This window comes from Peromyscus leucopus, chromosome 7, assembly GCF_004664715.2.
Source record: "Peromyscus leucopus breed LL Stock chromosome 7, UCI_PerLeu_2.1, whole genome shotgun sequence".
Lineage (NCBI taxonomy): Eukaryota > Metazoa > Chordata > Mammalia > Rodentia > Cricetidae > Peromyscus > Peromyscus leucopus.
Window position 1 is genome coordinate 68,409,820 of NC_051069.1, and position 11,725 is coordinate 68,421,544.

An 11,725-nucleotide genomic window follows, 5' to 3' on the forward strand; every position below is an offset into this window, starting at 1 on the left:
TCCATTCTGACTAGATCTGGTTTGAAGTCTATTTTGTCAGATGTCAGAGTAGCAAGGCTTGCTTCCTGCTTCCTTTAGCTTGGAATTCCTTTTTTCTTCTATCATTTTACTCCTTGATAGTGTTGGCAACTGTTACTTATCTACTTGTTTTTGAGGCAGCTAAAAGAAAAATCTGTATTGTAATCCAACCTACTAGCCTGTGTCTTTTAATAGGGGATTTGAGACCATTAACCTGCAGACAGTGTACATAGGTTCCTGTCATTTTTGTCCCATTAACCTCCAGTGTGCTCCCCACTTCTGTATCCTCTACTGTGTGTTGTGGGACTCCACATGCTTGGGTCCCTTGTCCTCCGTCAGCTCTGGATCCTCCTTTTTTTTTTTTTTTTTTTCTTTTTAGTTTGTTTCACTGTGTAGCCCAGGCTGTCCTGACTAGGACTACAGTCATGAACATCATGTCTGGTCTGCAACTGTACACTTTTTATAATAGCTTCTCACACTTCAAGATTAACAGTCAAAAACTAATTAGAGCATGAAATATTGAGATGTAGCTTAAAGGCACATAATTTGTAGAGTTGATCACTTTTTTGGCAAGTGTAGAAACCATATAATCGGTGAGATATCTTGACATGCTATTGCTATGGAACAATAGTAGGTTTGGCTACATAGTGAGCTTGCTTCTCTCAGTTTAGTGGAGCAATTCAACCACACTTTAAAAAACTCATTAAGTTTGTTAAGGTTAATAGATTACCAAGGATTTTAATTAAAATATTTTTACTTGTGTAGCTTATTTTAAATAATTAAGAGGCAACAACAAAGCTCAGTTGATTCTTATTATTCATGGCCATCCCATAAATCTGTTGAAAATTGAACTGTTGAAAATTTTTCTATGGTGTGTGCATGCATGTATGCACATGTACATGCAAGTACCCGAGGAATCTAGAAGAGGACATCAGATCGCCTGGAGTTGGAGTGACAGGCAGTTGTGTGCTTCTTGGAACAGAGCTTCAGTCCTCTGCAAGAGCAACAGGCCCTCATAACTGAGCTATCTTTGTAACTGCAAGTGTGTTTCTCCTTAAAGACACAATTGATATATATTGTTGACTCACTAACATGAGACACATGGCCATAAGCACTAAACTGGCACCCGAAGCACATTGAGATCACGTGTGTATTTCCATAGTCATAGCACAGTCATCCTTTTTTCATAACACTAGACAGGACTTCAAGCACTGCATTTGGGTGCATGTTAAACAGAAAACTAATCAAGGAGAGCGAAGAGTGGGGACAGTGTGGCACTAAGTAGACTGAGACTGAAGTCTGGCTTTTTGTAGAAGAGGAGTAAAAACTGGAAGGCAAAGCATGGCTTTCCTCAGCCTCAGCTTGAACATCTGGTAGATGGCTTCAAATTTTCCCTACTCTGTCCTGTGGACTTTGCACAAATGAGTACACTAATACTGAGATACTATTTTGGAGTTAAACACGATTTTAGCAAATGGGTGAATTATCAAGTCTTATTTCCCCAAACAATGAAGACTGACTGTGTTAGAGTTAAATGTAGGATCTCGAATACCATTGGAAACTAAAGGAAAATGCCACTAAGATACTTAAAAATGCATATAATTGACACTCATGCCAGACTTGCGTGATTATAATCGATTATTACATAGTAAAATAAGTTTAACAGTAAGGAACCTGGAATGTCTCTGTAATGTCTCCATTCAGCTTATCTGCTTTACAAAGAAAGGGCATGAGGGAAATGTTTTCTAGAGTGCAATGTCAGAGTTGGGAGTTTTGAGCTATTTTAGACTTCTAGATACTTATCATGAATGTCAGTAACAAAGGAGAGAAAACAAAGATTATCTTCCTGTCTAGATAAGAATAAAGTGATTTTTAAGTGAAAAATAAAATGAAAACAAGAAGGATGAATGTTCAGGAAGGAACCATACAAACAATGTACGCCTAAAGCCATCAGTGAGTAACAGGCAAAGGTCACAGCTTCTGGATACAGAAATTAACAAAAAGAGCCTCTGTTTACTAATGACAAGCGAGCTTGGCACTCAGTGCTAAATGTCATAGCCTTTGTTTCCTTTTCTTTCTTGTGCTGGTTTCAATTGGTACAGAATACCATTCTTAGGAAATACCAATGCAGTTGACTAAAAATAGGATTCTGAAAATGTTTAATCATGAATATAAACCTAAAAACATCCGGAACTGTAGCAAACTGAAGTCAGGGTCTTGGAAGGACTTACCTTCCTTAGAATTTTCTACACAATTAAATAATGAAACAAAATGTTGTCTTAAGTTATTTTTTTCATAATAGTAAAACTAGTCTATTTACTTGTAAAAGATGGACCAGAAAATGACTTGTGAAGAAATCAAAGTACTATTGGATTTGGGCTAAACTTCTTAGTTTCATCTAAAAAGTATTTACTGAGTAATTACAAAGATGCCATTGTTATGATCAAATGCTAATGTGCAGAGGTTAAATAACATCCCATCATCACATCTCATAACTGTGAAGAGGTAGAAGCTGGGCAGCAAGATAAGAAGTCTAATTCCAGAGCCCTTGCCCCACACCTTAGGTGTAGGATGAAGTGCTCTTGCCTGAATGGAAGGAAAGGAAGAAAAAAAATAGTTCCGTATTGGTGAGTCATTACTTACAACGCAAAGAGCATAGAAGGTGAAGAAAGAAGGGGAAGTTATGGAGATTTCCCTGACAGCCCACTCCCTACGCATATACACAGTGCTCTCATGTTATCAATACTCCACACCAGAGTTTCCTCCCACTGATGTGTTCCTGGAGCCATCAAAATCACAGAAGCCATAGTTAATTTAGGTGCTGTATATCCTATAATTTCAGATATACATTTAATGATATGTTCATCCACTTATTGTTTCATATTTTTCATTTTCCTAAAGATCTTCTGTGCTCTATTATTTTTTAATTCTTCTACCATTCTATCATTGACTAAAACCTTGTCAAACTCTGGCAAAAATCAGTCATTTTCTTTTTCTGGAATGTTGTATAATTGGAATTACTCAGCATGTTTTCTACCCAATTTGACTTATTAAAACTATTAATTTTAATTTAAGATCTATGTCATTTTAATGCTTCATAGAATAACTTTTTAGTAGTGAATAATACCTTATTATCAAGTTGTGGTATGTAGTGATCCATTCATCTGCTGAAGCACATTAGTTGCTTTCGTGTTTGGTAATTATAAGTAAATCTGCTAAAAGTGTCTATGTGTACAGATTTTTTGTGTATGTATGTGAACATAAGGTTTCAAGTTTTTTGAGTAAACACCAAGAAGTGTAATTTTTGGATCACATAGCATCAGACCTTCTGAAGCTCACTTTCTTAATCTTAAGTCACTGTAAAAAAAGGATCTATCACAAAAAATAGTCTATTGCTATATACAATTCAGTATTTCTTCTCTAATATCCTAGACTTTTTTTTAATGAAACTATCTACTATACCTGCTACAGAGACACAAGTTTATCCATGTCCATTCACAACAGGTGGCAACAGACCAGATGTTCATTGATTGATGGATAGATAATGAAAATGTGCTACATTTACACAAAGGAATTTTATTCCACTAAAAAGAAAACAAAATTATGAAAAATTTCTATTAAATAAATGGAACTTGAATAATTTATTCTAAGTGAACTAACTCAGACCCAGAAAGACAAATGCCACACATCCTTACTTATATGTGGATTTTAGCATAGAGTCTTTAGTTTTGTCTGCTTAACTTGGAGTAGCTATAGAAGCCAGGAAACTAGAAAAGAGTGCCTGGTTCATAGTGAAGAAAGATTGTAAGAGAGGTAAGATAGTAGAACACAGTGGATAAGAAGGAGAAATGTGAATAAGTGGAAGGGAGATATACGTGGGATGGAGATAGATGTAAGGGGTAGGGGACAATGGGAAAGAAGTATGTGTGGGAAGGGAAATAAGTGAATGGGTAGGGTAGGTGGTGGAAGAAAGATAATTAACACTAAGGATATTTGAAAAGGACACATGGAAACCTTTTAACTTTTTATTCTATTATTTTGTAATATATGCATAACACACACACACACACACACACACACACACACACACACACCAGTTAGCTTTATTCTACACAGGAAACAATGTTCTTCCCAGAACACATTGGTTGCCAAATAAAAAGCCCAGGCCAGGTGTGGGATACCTGCACTTACGTTTTTAGTTAAGGATTTCTGAAAACTAATGAGAAAAATGCAAGTTATTGTTATTGCTGCTGTTGCCTATAAGAAATTAGGATGAGACCCTATTGCTGAAGACATCACATACTTTGGTCACATGGTATGGACAAAGCAAGCTAGCACTGACACATGAGCTTTCATCTTGGTAGCTAGCTTTCATAGTATCAGAGAGGGATATGTAGGCTACTGAGAAACAAATTTCATTGATAGTTATACCAAGCTATGAATGCTGTCAGCCAAAATAAAGACTGGTCTTGGAAAGATATGCCCATGGGTGCAATAGTGGTAGGAATGTTACAAGGGCAATCAATCTCTTTATTCTTGGCTTTAAGGCTCTTTCCTTAAGGCAAAAATGCATGTCTGCTACCATAAATCTGACCATGAACTCATGGCTTGAGATGTCATAAGTCTTGGACATGAAGAGACTACCATAATTTTTCTAAATGAACAAAATATCAAATTTCTCTCTAAAGACATGTATTTACCTATAGATTAGTGAAGTTTCCGTCACTCAACAGAGACTTTTCTTTGTGTAGTGAATGACAATTAACATAGAAATTTACAACTGAACAAAGTGCAGAGAATGAGACTGTGGAATGGTCAGCAATAAATGGGATTTTTGTACCACTTACTCTGATGGCTAATTTTATATCAGCTTGACACAGGCTATAGTCATCTAAGAGAAGAGAAAAGAACCCAACTGAGAAAATGCCTCCATAAGATTGGCTATAGCCAAACTTATAGAGCTGTTTCTTAATTAGTGTTGATGGGGGAGGAGTCAGCCCTTTGTAGGCAATACCATACCTGGGTAGGTGACCCTGGGTTCTATAAGAAATCAGGCTGAGCAAGCCACGAGGAGCAAGCTAGTAGGCAGTGCTCATCCATGGCCTCTGCATTAGCTTCTGCCTCCAGGTTCCTGCTTTGTTTGAGTTCCTGCCCTGATTTCCCTAAGTGTTATCTGGAAGTATAAGCTAAAATAAACCATTTACACTCAACTTGCTTTGGTCATGGCATTTCACCACAGCAATAGTAATCCTAACTAGGATATCACCTTCCCACCAGGCACCGAAAGCATCTTGGAAGGAAGAGCAGACAGACTCTAAGAGGCAGGGGTCAGGGAGTAGTACCAGGACTAAACAGTGACTTTGAGACATGATAGGAATGCTATACGCATGACCTTACAGCAGCTGTGGTTCATTTCATAAGACCTGTACAAGGCCAATCCAATCAATATTCTCCATGGAGGTGGGATGGGATTATGGGTGCCCACCTCTGTCTGAGGAGATATTAACCATTTATGGCTACTAGTTAAAGGAGAGTCAGTCTTTTCCTTAAGGATGTGGTCCTTTGCAGATCAACCATGGTCCAGTGGATGGCCCCATACCTATATGTATATAAGAGCAGTACAAATTGGACTCAGTGACATGTGAAAAATAACGAGTGGGGAGTAGAGTTGTTCAAAATGTGTTGTATGCAAGTATGAAATTCTTAAAGAATTGATAAAAATATTATTTAGAAAATAATAGTGTCACATTTGAACCTATTTGAAATCTATACCATTACCATTAGCCTATCTTGATGACCAGGTTTTGTTTGAGGATGAGAAAGCAATTGGAGACTGGTTTGTCTTTTCATAAAAATGGACGTGAGATTGATCCTGTTTACTTTCTGAAGTCCTGCTCTTTCAGATGCTCCAAGAGACAGAAGAGATACATAAGAATTAAAAAGCATATTCTGAAATTGTTTAGAGCAGAAGCTACACTATCATCTTATCTGTCTGCTCTTGATCACGTCTACCAGGGTGGAGTTATCACACTGCTGTTTCAAGAGAGTCAGTGAAATACATGCTCACAGTATTTTTTCAGCAACTCTGCTAGTTAATAGTGAGAGTCTTCTTGTTTGTGAGGCCCCAAGAACTTACTTAGCAGGAGCTAAGAGTCTGTCAAAGACATTTTCGATGTTTAAGGCCCATGTCTCACGGTGTCTCATTGCTATATCAATAATGTTCCAAGATTTCCTTGTAAAAAAAATGGAATGCCATTGTATATTGTACTGCCTTTGTGATTATAAACAATGGAAAAACCTCCATCAGATGAATGAATCTCAAACATATTTGAAAAGCTGCTAAGCAACAAAGATTTTAAAAACTAAATCTTACCAATGCTACACATGCTAGGAAATACTTCATTTTTTATTATAAAAACAAATATTGTGATAGTATTATTTTCACAGTTAAACAGCTTCAAAAATAACTAAAACAACACAAAATAATATAAGAATAATAGAAAACATGTGGGAAATAGGGATGATTTCAATTTTAATCGTCACAAAGTATAAATGCTCTGAGGAGTTTATATGACACAGAAAGTATGGAGTTCAGGATGATTTTATATTTGATATATTAAAACAATTCATAGAGGCAGGTGGATCTCTGTGAGTTCGAGGCCAGCCTGGTCTACAGAGCGAGCTCCAAAGCTACACAGAGAAACAAACAAACAAACAAACAAAAACCCTAACAAACAAAACATTTCATGTCTTTGAGGGATTGTGAATATATGAAACATGGAACTATTATCTTTATTAGCACAGGATGCTATAGACTATTAAGTGATCTGCATAGTCCAGCCATATATGTCTTCAACTAAAACCTCATATTATGATGACATTTTCATAGACACTAAAGACTTGCCTATAAATAAATACAATGCTCACTACAAACAATATATTCCCATGCCTCCATGGATTCTAAAATGTACTTAAATTGCTATGACAATAAACTATCTCCATAAGAGCTGTTTGTAATCAGTTACTAAAAATTATTTCCACAAAATAAATAGCTAATAAGACAGTTTCTAATTCAGTAAAAATAATTCATTTCTGGATTTCACCTTAGTCATAGCACCTACTATGTGAAAGACACTTTTCCAGGGTTACTGGGAGATACAGAGATAGCTAAAACACAACATTGATATGTTTAGGGGTTATTAATTTAGTCTATAACAAAGGAGTAAATCTTGTAACTAGAGCTTGGTGACAGGGTTAAGAAGTAGTTTTCATGCCATCCTTTGGTTCTTTCTGCTTTCTCAGTCTGTTGCTCTTCTTTGCAAAAATCTTTTCAGATATATCTTTCAAGAATTCCTTTATCCACTCAAATACCTTATGAAGAAGTAGCTTTTCTAATGAGGGCTGAGCAATATACTGATCTATGAGTATAGCAGTATGTTATTAGGGGTTGTTTTATTACTATATTCACTTAGCACAATCATTGTAGTTGGTCTTTCCCTAGGGCCCATGATGACCTATCTAGTTCCAGATTCTTGGCCTCATTAACAGTGTCGGGTATGGATTCCATCTCATGGAGTAAGTCTTCAATCCAACAACAACAACAACAACAACAACAACAACAACAACAAGAAGTGGTTGGTTACTTCTTATATTTGTGCCACTATTGCATCAGTGTAGCTTATAGACAAGTTACTTTTATAGCTTTCATGGTTCACAGCTCCATGAATGCTTTTCCCCCTCCAGTCACATGTATGATACCTTCCGGTGCTATGAATGCCATCATTAGGTCTGAAGCTTCTGGTGGAGCTTCAGCTTTATTTCTCTGTGTTTGATGACATAAGTATGTGGTACCTCCAGCATAGACTCTTACTATTGGGTTGTGGAAGTTAACCAATAGCATTGGCAATATCCTGTAATCTCTGGGGAGGTCTATGTAACCTCTTGGGTCAATGATTCAAAAAGATCTAACCCCTTCCTGGTATTGACATTTTGTTTGTGTGGTGGTTTGAAATAGGTATGACCCTCATAGACTCGTATTTAAATGCTTGGCCCATAGGGAATGCCACTATTAGGAGGTTTGTGAATTTGTTGGAATAGGTGTGGCCTTATTGGAGGAAGCATGTCACTGTGGAGGTGGGCTTTGAGGTCTCATATGTGCTCAAGCCACACCCAGTGTGGTAGTCTCTCCCTGCTGCTTTTCAGCTCCTTCTCCAGCACCATGTCTGCCTGCTTTCTTACACTTCTGTGTGTCCCACCATGATGATAATGGACTCTACCTCTGAACCTGTAAGCCAGCCCTAATTAAATGTTTCCCTTTATAAGAGTTGTCATGGTCATGGTGTCTTTTCGCAGCAATAGAAACCCTAACTAAGACAGTTTGATATCATATGATATTTAGTTGAGACAGTCTCCCTCCTTGTATTGTGATTCCATTTAAATTCTGTATTATTAGGAAGCTTCCACAGAAGAGAAAAAACATGAAAGAAGAAATAAACTCAAAAATGGAGTGTAGATACCACTATGAAAATGAAACTTTCAGAAAAAAAATAATCAAAATTATTTTGACCTTGTACTAGGAGGGAGTTTTTAGATATAGCGATTATTGTATTAATGCACTGGAAAAACATAATAGATAAAAAATAAGTTTAAATTTTTAAAACATAAAAATCTCTTTCTCCATTAACTATACTGTAAAAGTGATTGAAATACAAGCCATATTCTGGGATAGAATATTTTAAAAACATATATGTGACAAAGTGTATAATAAAACTCAATAAACAGTAGGAAAATGAACACAGTGATTGTAATATGCCTAAAGACTTGCAAGGGCAGTTTTTTGAAGAGGACATACTAATGATAAATTAGTACATGAAAATAATGATCAACATCGTTATGCACTAAGGAACTGTAAATTGAAAACAATGTATTGTGCTGTTGCTGCCTGCTTTGGTTTGAGTGAGAAATGTCCCCTACAGGCTCATGTAATTGGTGGGTGGTGTTTGTGGAGATTATGGAAGTTTTAGTAGGTCCAGCCTTATTGGTGGAAGGCAAGAATCAGTCTTCAAAGTTGTGTAACTTCATTCATTTCCTGCTTGTGCTCACTGCTTCCTGTGTGAAGATTTGTGATCAGCCAGATTCCTCCTCTAGCTGGGTTCTTTCCCTGCCATTATTGATTCTAGCTCACTGGAAACAATGCTAAAATAAACTTTTCTTCTATAAGTTGATTTGGGTCTTGGTATTTATTGCAGCAGCAATAACTAATAAATAACTAGAAACTTTTCTATTTTTTTTCAAACTATAACTAGAAAAACAATATACTACCCAACCAGAGTAGCTAAAGTTAAAGTAGTAACTATATCAAGTGCTACAGACCAACTGGATATTTCATGCATTGTTGCTCAAAGTGTAAAATAAAACAGCTACTCGGGAAACATTTTTATCAGTTCTTTATAAAGCTAAACATATACATACCATATAATCTGGCAATTATACGCATGTTCACACTGTTAGAGATCTCTGAAAAGATAAAGTCTTACACGTAAGCAGTCTTAGAGATTCTAAACACACACATACAAACACACTATTAAAGTTCATGCATGAATGTAGGGTACAAGTTTAACATAAAATTTGTATGGTACAAATTTTGTAGGGTACAAATTTAACACCAATTTGTTCCTTAATGCTTCCAATGAACAATCTGAAAAGATAGTTAGGAGAACGTTCCACATGTAATAGCTTCTATAAACACAAAGACATATATGCTGAAAACAACAAAATAATTTCTAAAATAAGCTACAGAAAGTTTAAATTAATGGGAAGATATCCACATGCATGGGTATAAAAACATACACTATTAAGATGTCAATACTACTCAGTGTTCTACTAATACAGTACAAGGTCTATAATTCAACAATGATAACCATACAGTCAAACAATCTATTTGCAAAATGGGCAGTACATTTGAACAGATATTTTCCAAAGACAGCCAATAAGTATATGAAAGGAATCCAGCATTATTATAATTTGGAAAGGTAAGTAAAAGCAAAATTAAAATATTCCTTCACATGTACTAGGGTCACAATCATTTAAAAATGAAAGGTAACAAATATTGGTGACATTATGGGAAACTGGAATATGGAGCATTGTCAATGAGCATGTAACATGTTGGGGATCCTATGAAAATACAGCTGTCCCTCAATATTAAAAATAAAAATTAACACATGATCCAGTAGTTTCACACATGAATATATATCCACAGGTACTGAAAGCAGGAACTTAAATATAAGTACATCACTGTTCAAAACAATAGCCTTCATAATAAACCAAAGGTAGGAAAAAATGATTATCAACAGATTACTAGAAAAGCAAAATGTGAAATTTACACAGTAGAATTTTGCTCATCCATAAAAAGTTATGAAACTTTGATATATACTATAATATTGATGAACCTTAAGAACATTTTGTTTAAAGAAATAAGCCAAGGGTAGAAGAGCAACCATTAAATGGTTCTTCTTATATGAGGAGTGTAGAATAGTCAGATTTATGATGATAGGATAGAATCAAGGATGCAGAGGCTGGAGCTCTGGGAAAAGATAAGTCATCGCTTAGTATAGCTACAGGTTTAGTTAAATGATGAATAAGTTAGGGATGGATAGTGTTGATGATCTTAAACCATTGTTAATATCACTAAATTCTACAACAAGGGGGTAAATTAAAATGTTATGTCATGTGAAGTTTTTTGTTTGTTTTGTTTGAGTCATAGAGTCTCACTTTGTAGACCTGGGGGCCTAGAACCTTCTTTGTAGACCAGGCTGGAAGAATTCACAGAGATCGGACTGCTTCTGCCTCCAGAGTACTGGGATTAAGGATGTGTGTCACTGTGCCTGGCTCCTTGTTTTGTGAATTTTAACACAATAAAATACTTTAAAGTAACTTCTTACACAGCTGCAAATTCACTTTTCAAAATAAGTTCTCTTTACTAAATTCGAGGCTCATATAAAGAATAATAGTAGCAGCTTGATGGTACCAGAATTCCTTTCAAAAATACCCTTAATGAAGGAATATACAATTTTTTTCTTTTACTTTTTTCAAGATTATGAAGTGAACTTGAAATTTCAAGCACCAGAGGGTAAATTTTAGACTCTGTGTCTGAATGCTGTAGAATCTTTCCCACTGTTGATGGGCTGTTATAATTACAGCAACTCTGCAGGTATGTGAAGTATGCATCTGCGTGCTCTTTCTATGCATTTTGACACAGCTGTCAAAAGGAATGTTTACAGAAACAATTATTTAAGAAGTGAGAGTAATTTGCCAAACAGAGGAGGATAAAGTTGTAGAACATTTACATTTTCTTCAAAATGCCAAACCTCTGAATAACTCTATTGTTACTTGCTGTGGTAGTTTGAATGAAAATGGTCCCATAGGCTCACAGGGTGTTGCATAATTAGGTGATATGACCTTGCTGGAGTGGGTGTGGCTTTGTTGGAGGAAGTGAGTTATTGGGGCGGGCTTTGAGGTCTCAGAAGCTTAAGCCAGTCTAGTGGCTCACAGATCTCTTCATGCTGTCTGCCGGTCCGGATGTAAAACTCTCAGCTCCTTTTCTAGCACCATGTCTGCTTGCATGCTGCCATGCATTAGCCATACTTCCTGCAATGATGATCATGGACTAAACCTTGAAACTTTAAGTCAGACCCCAATTAAATGTATT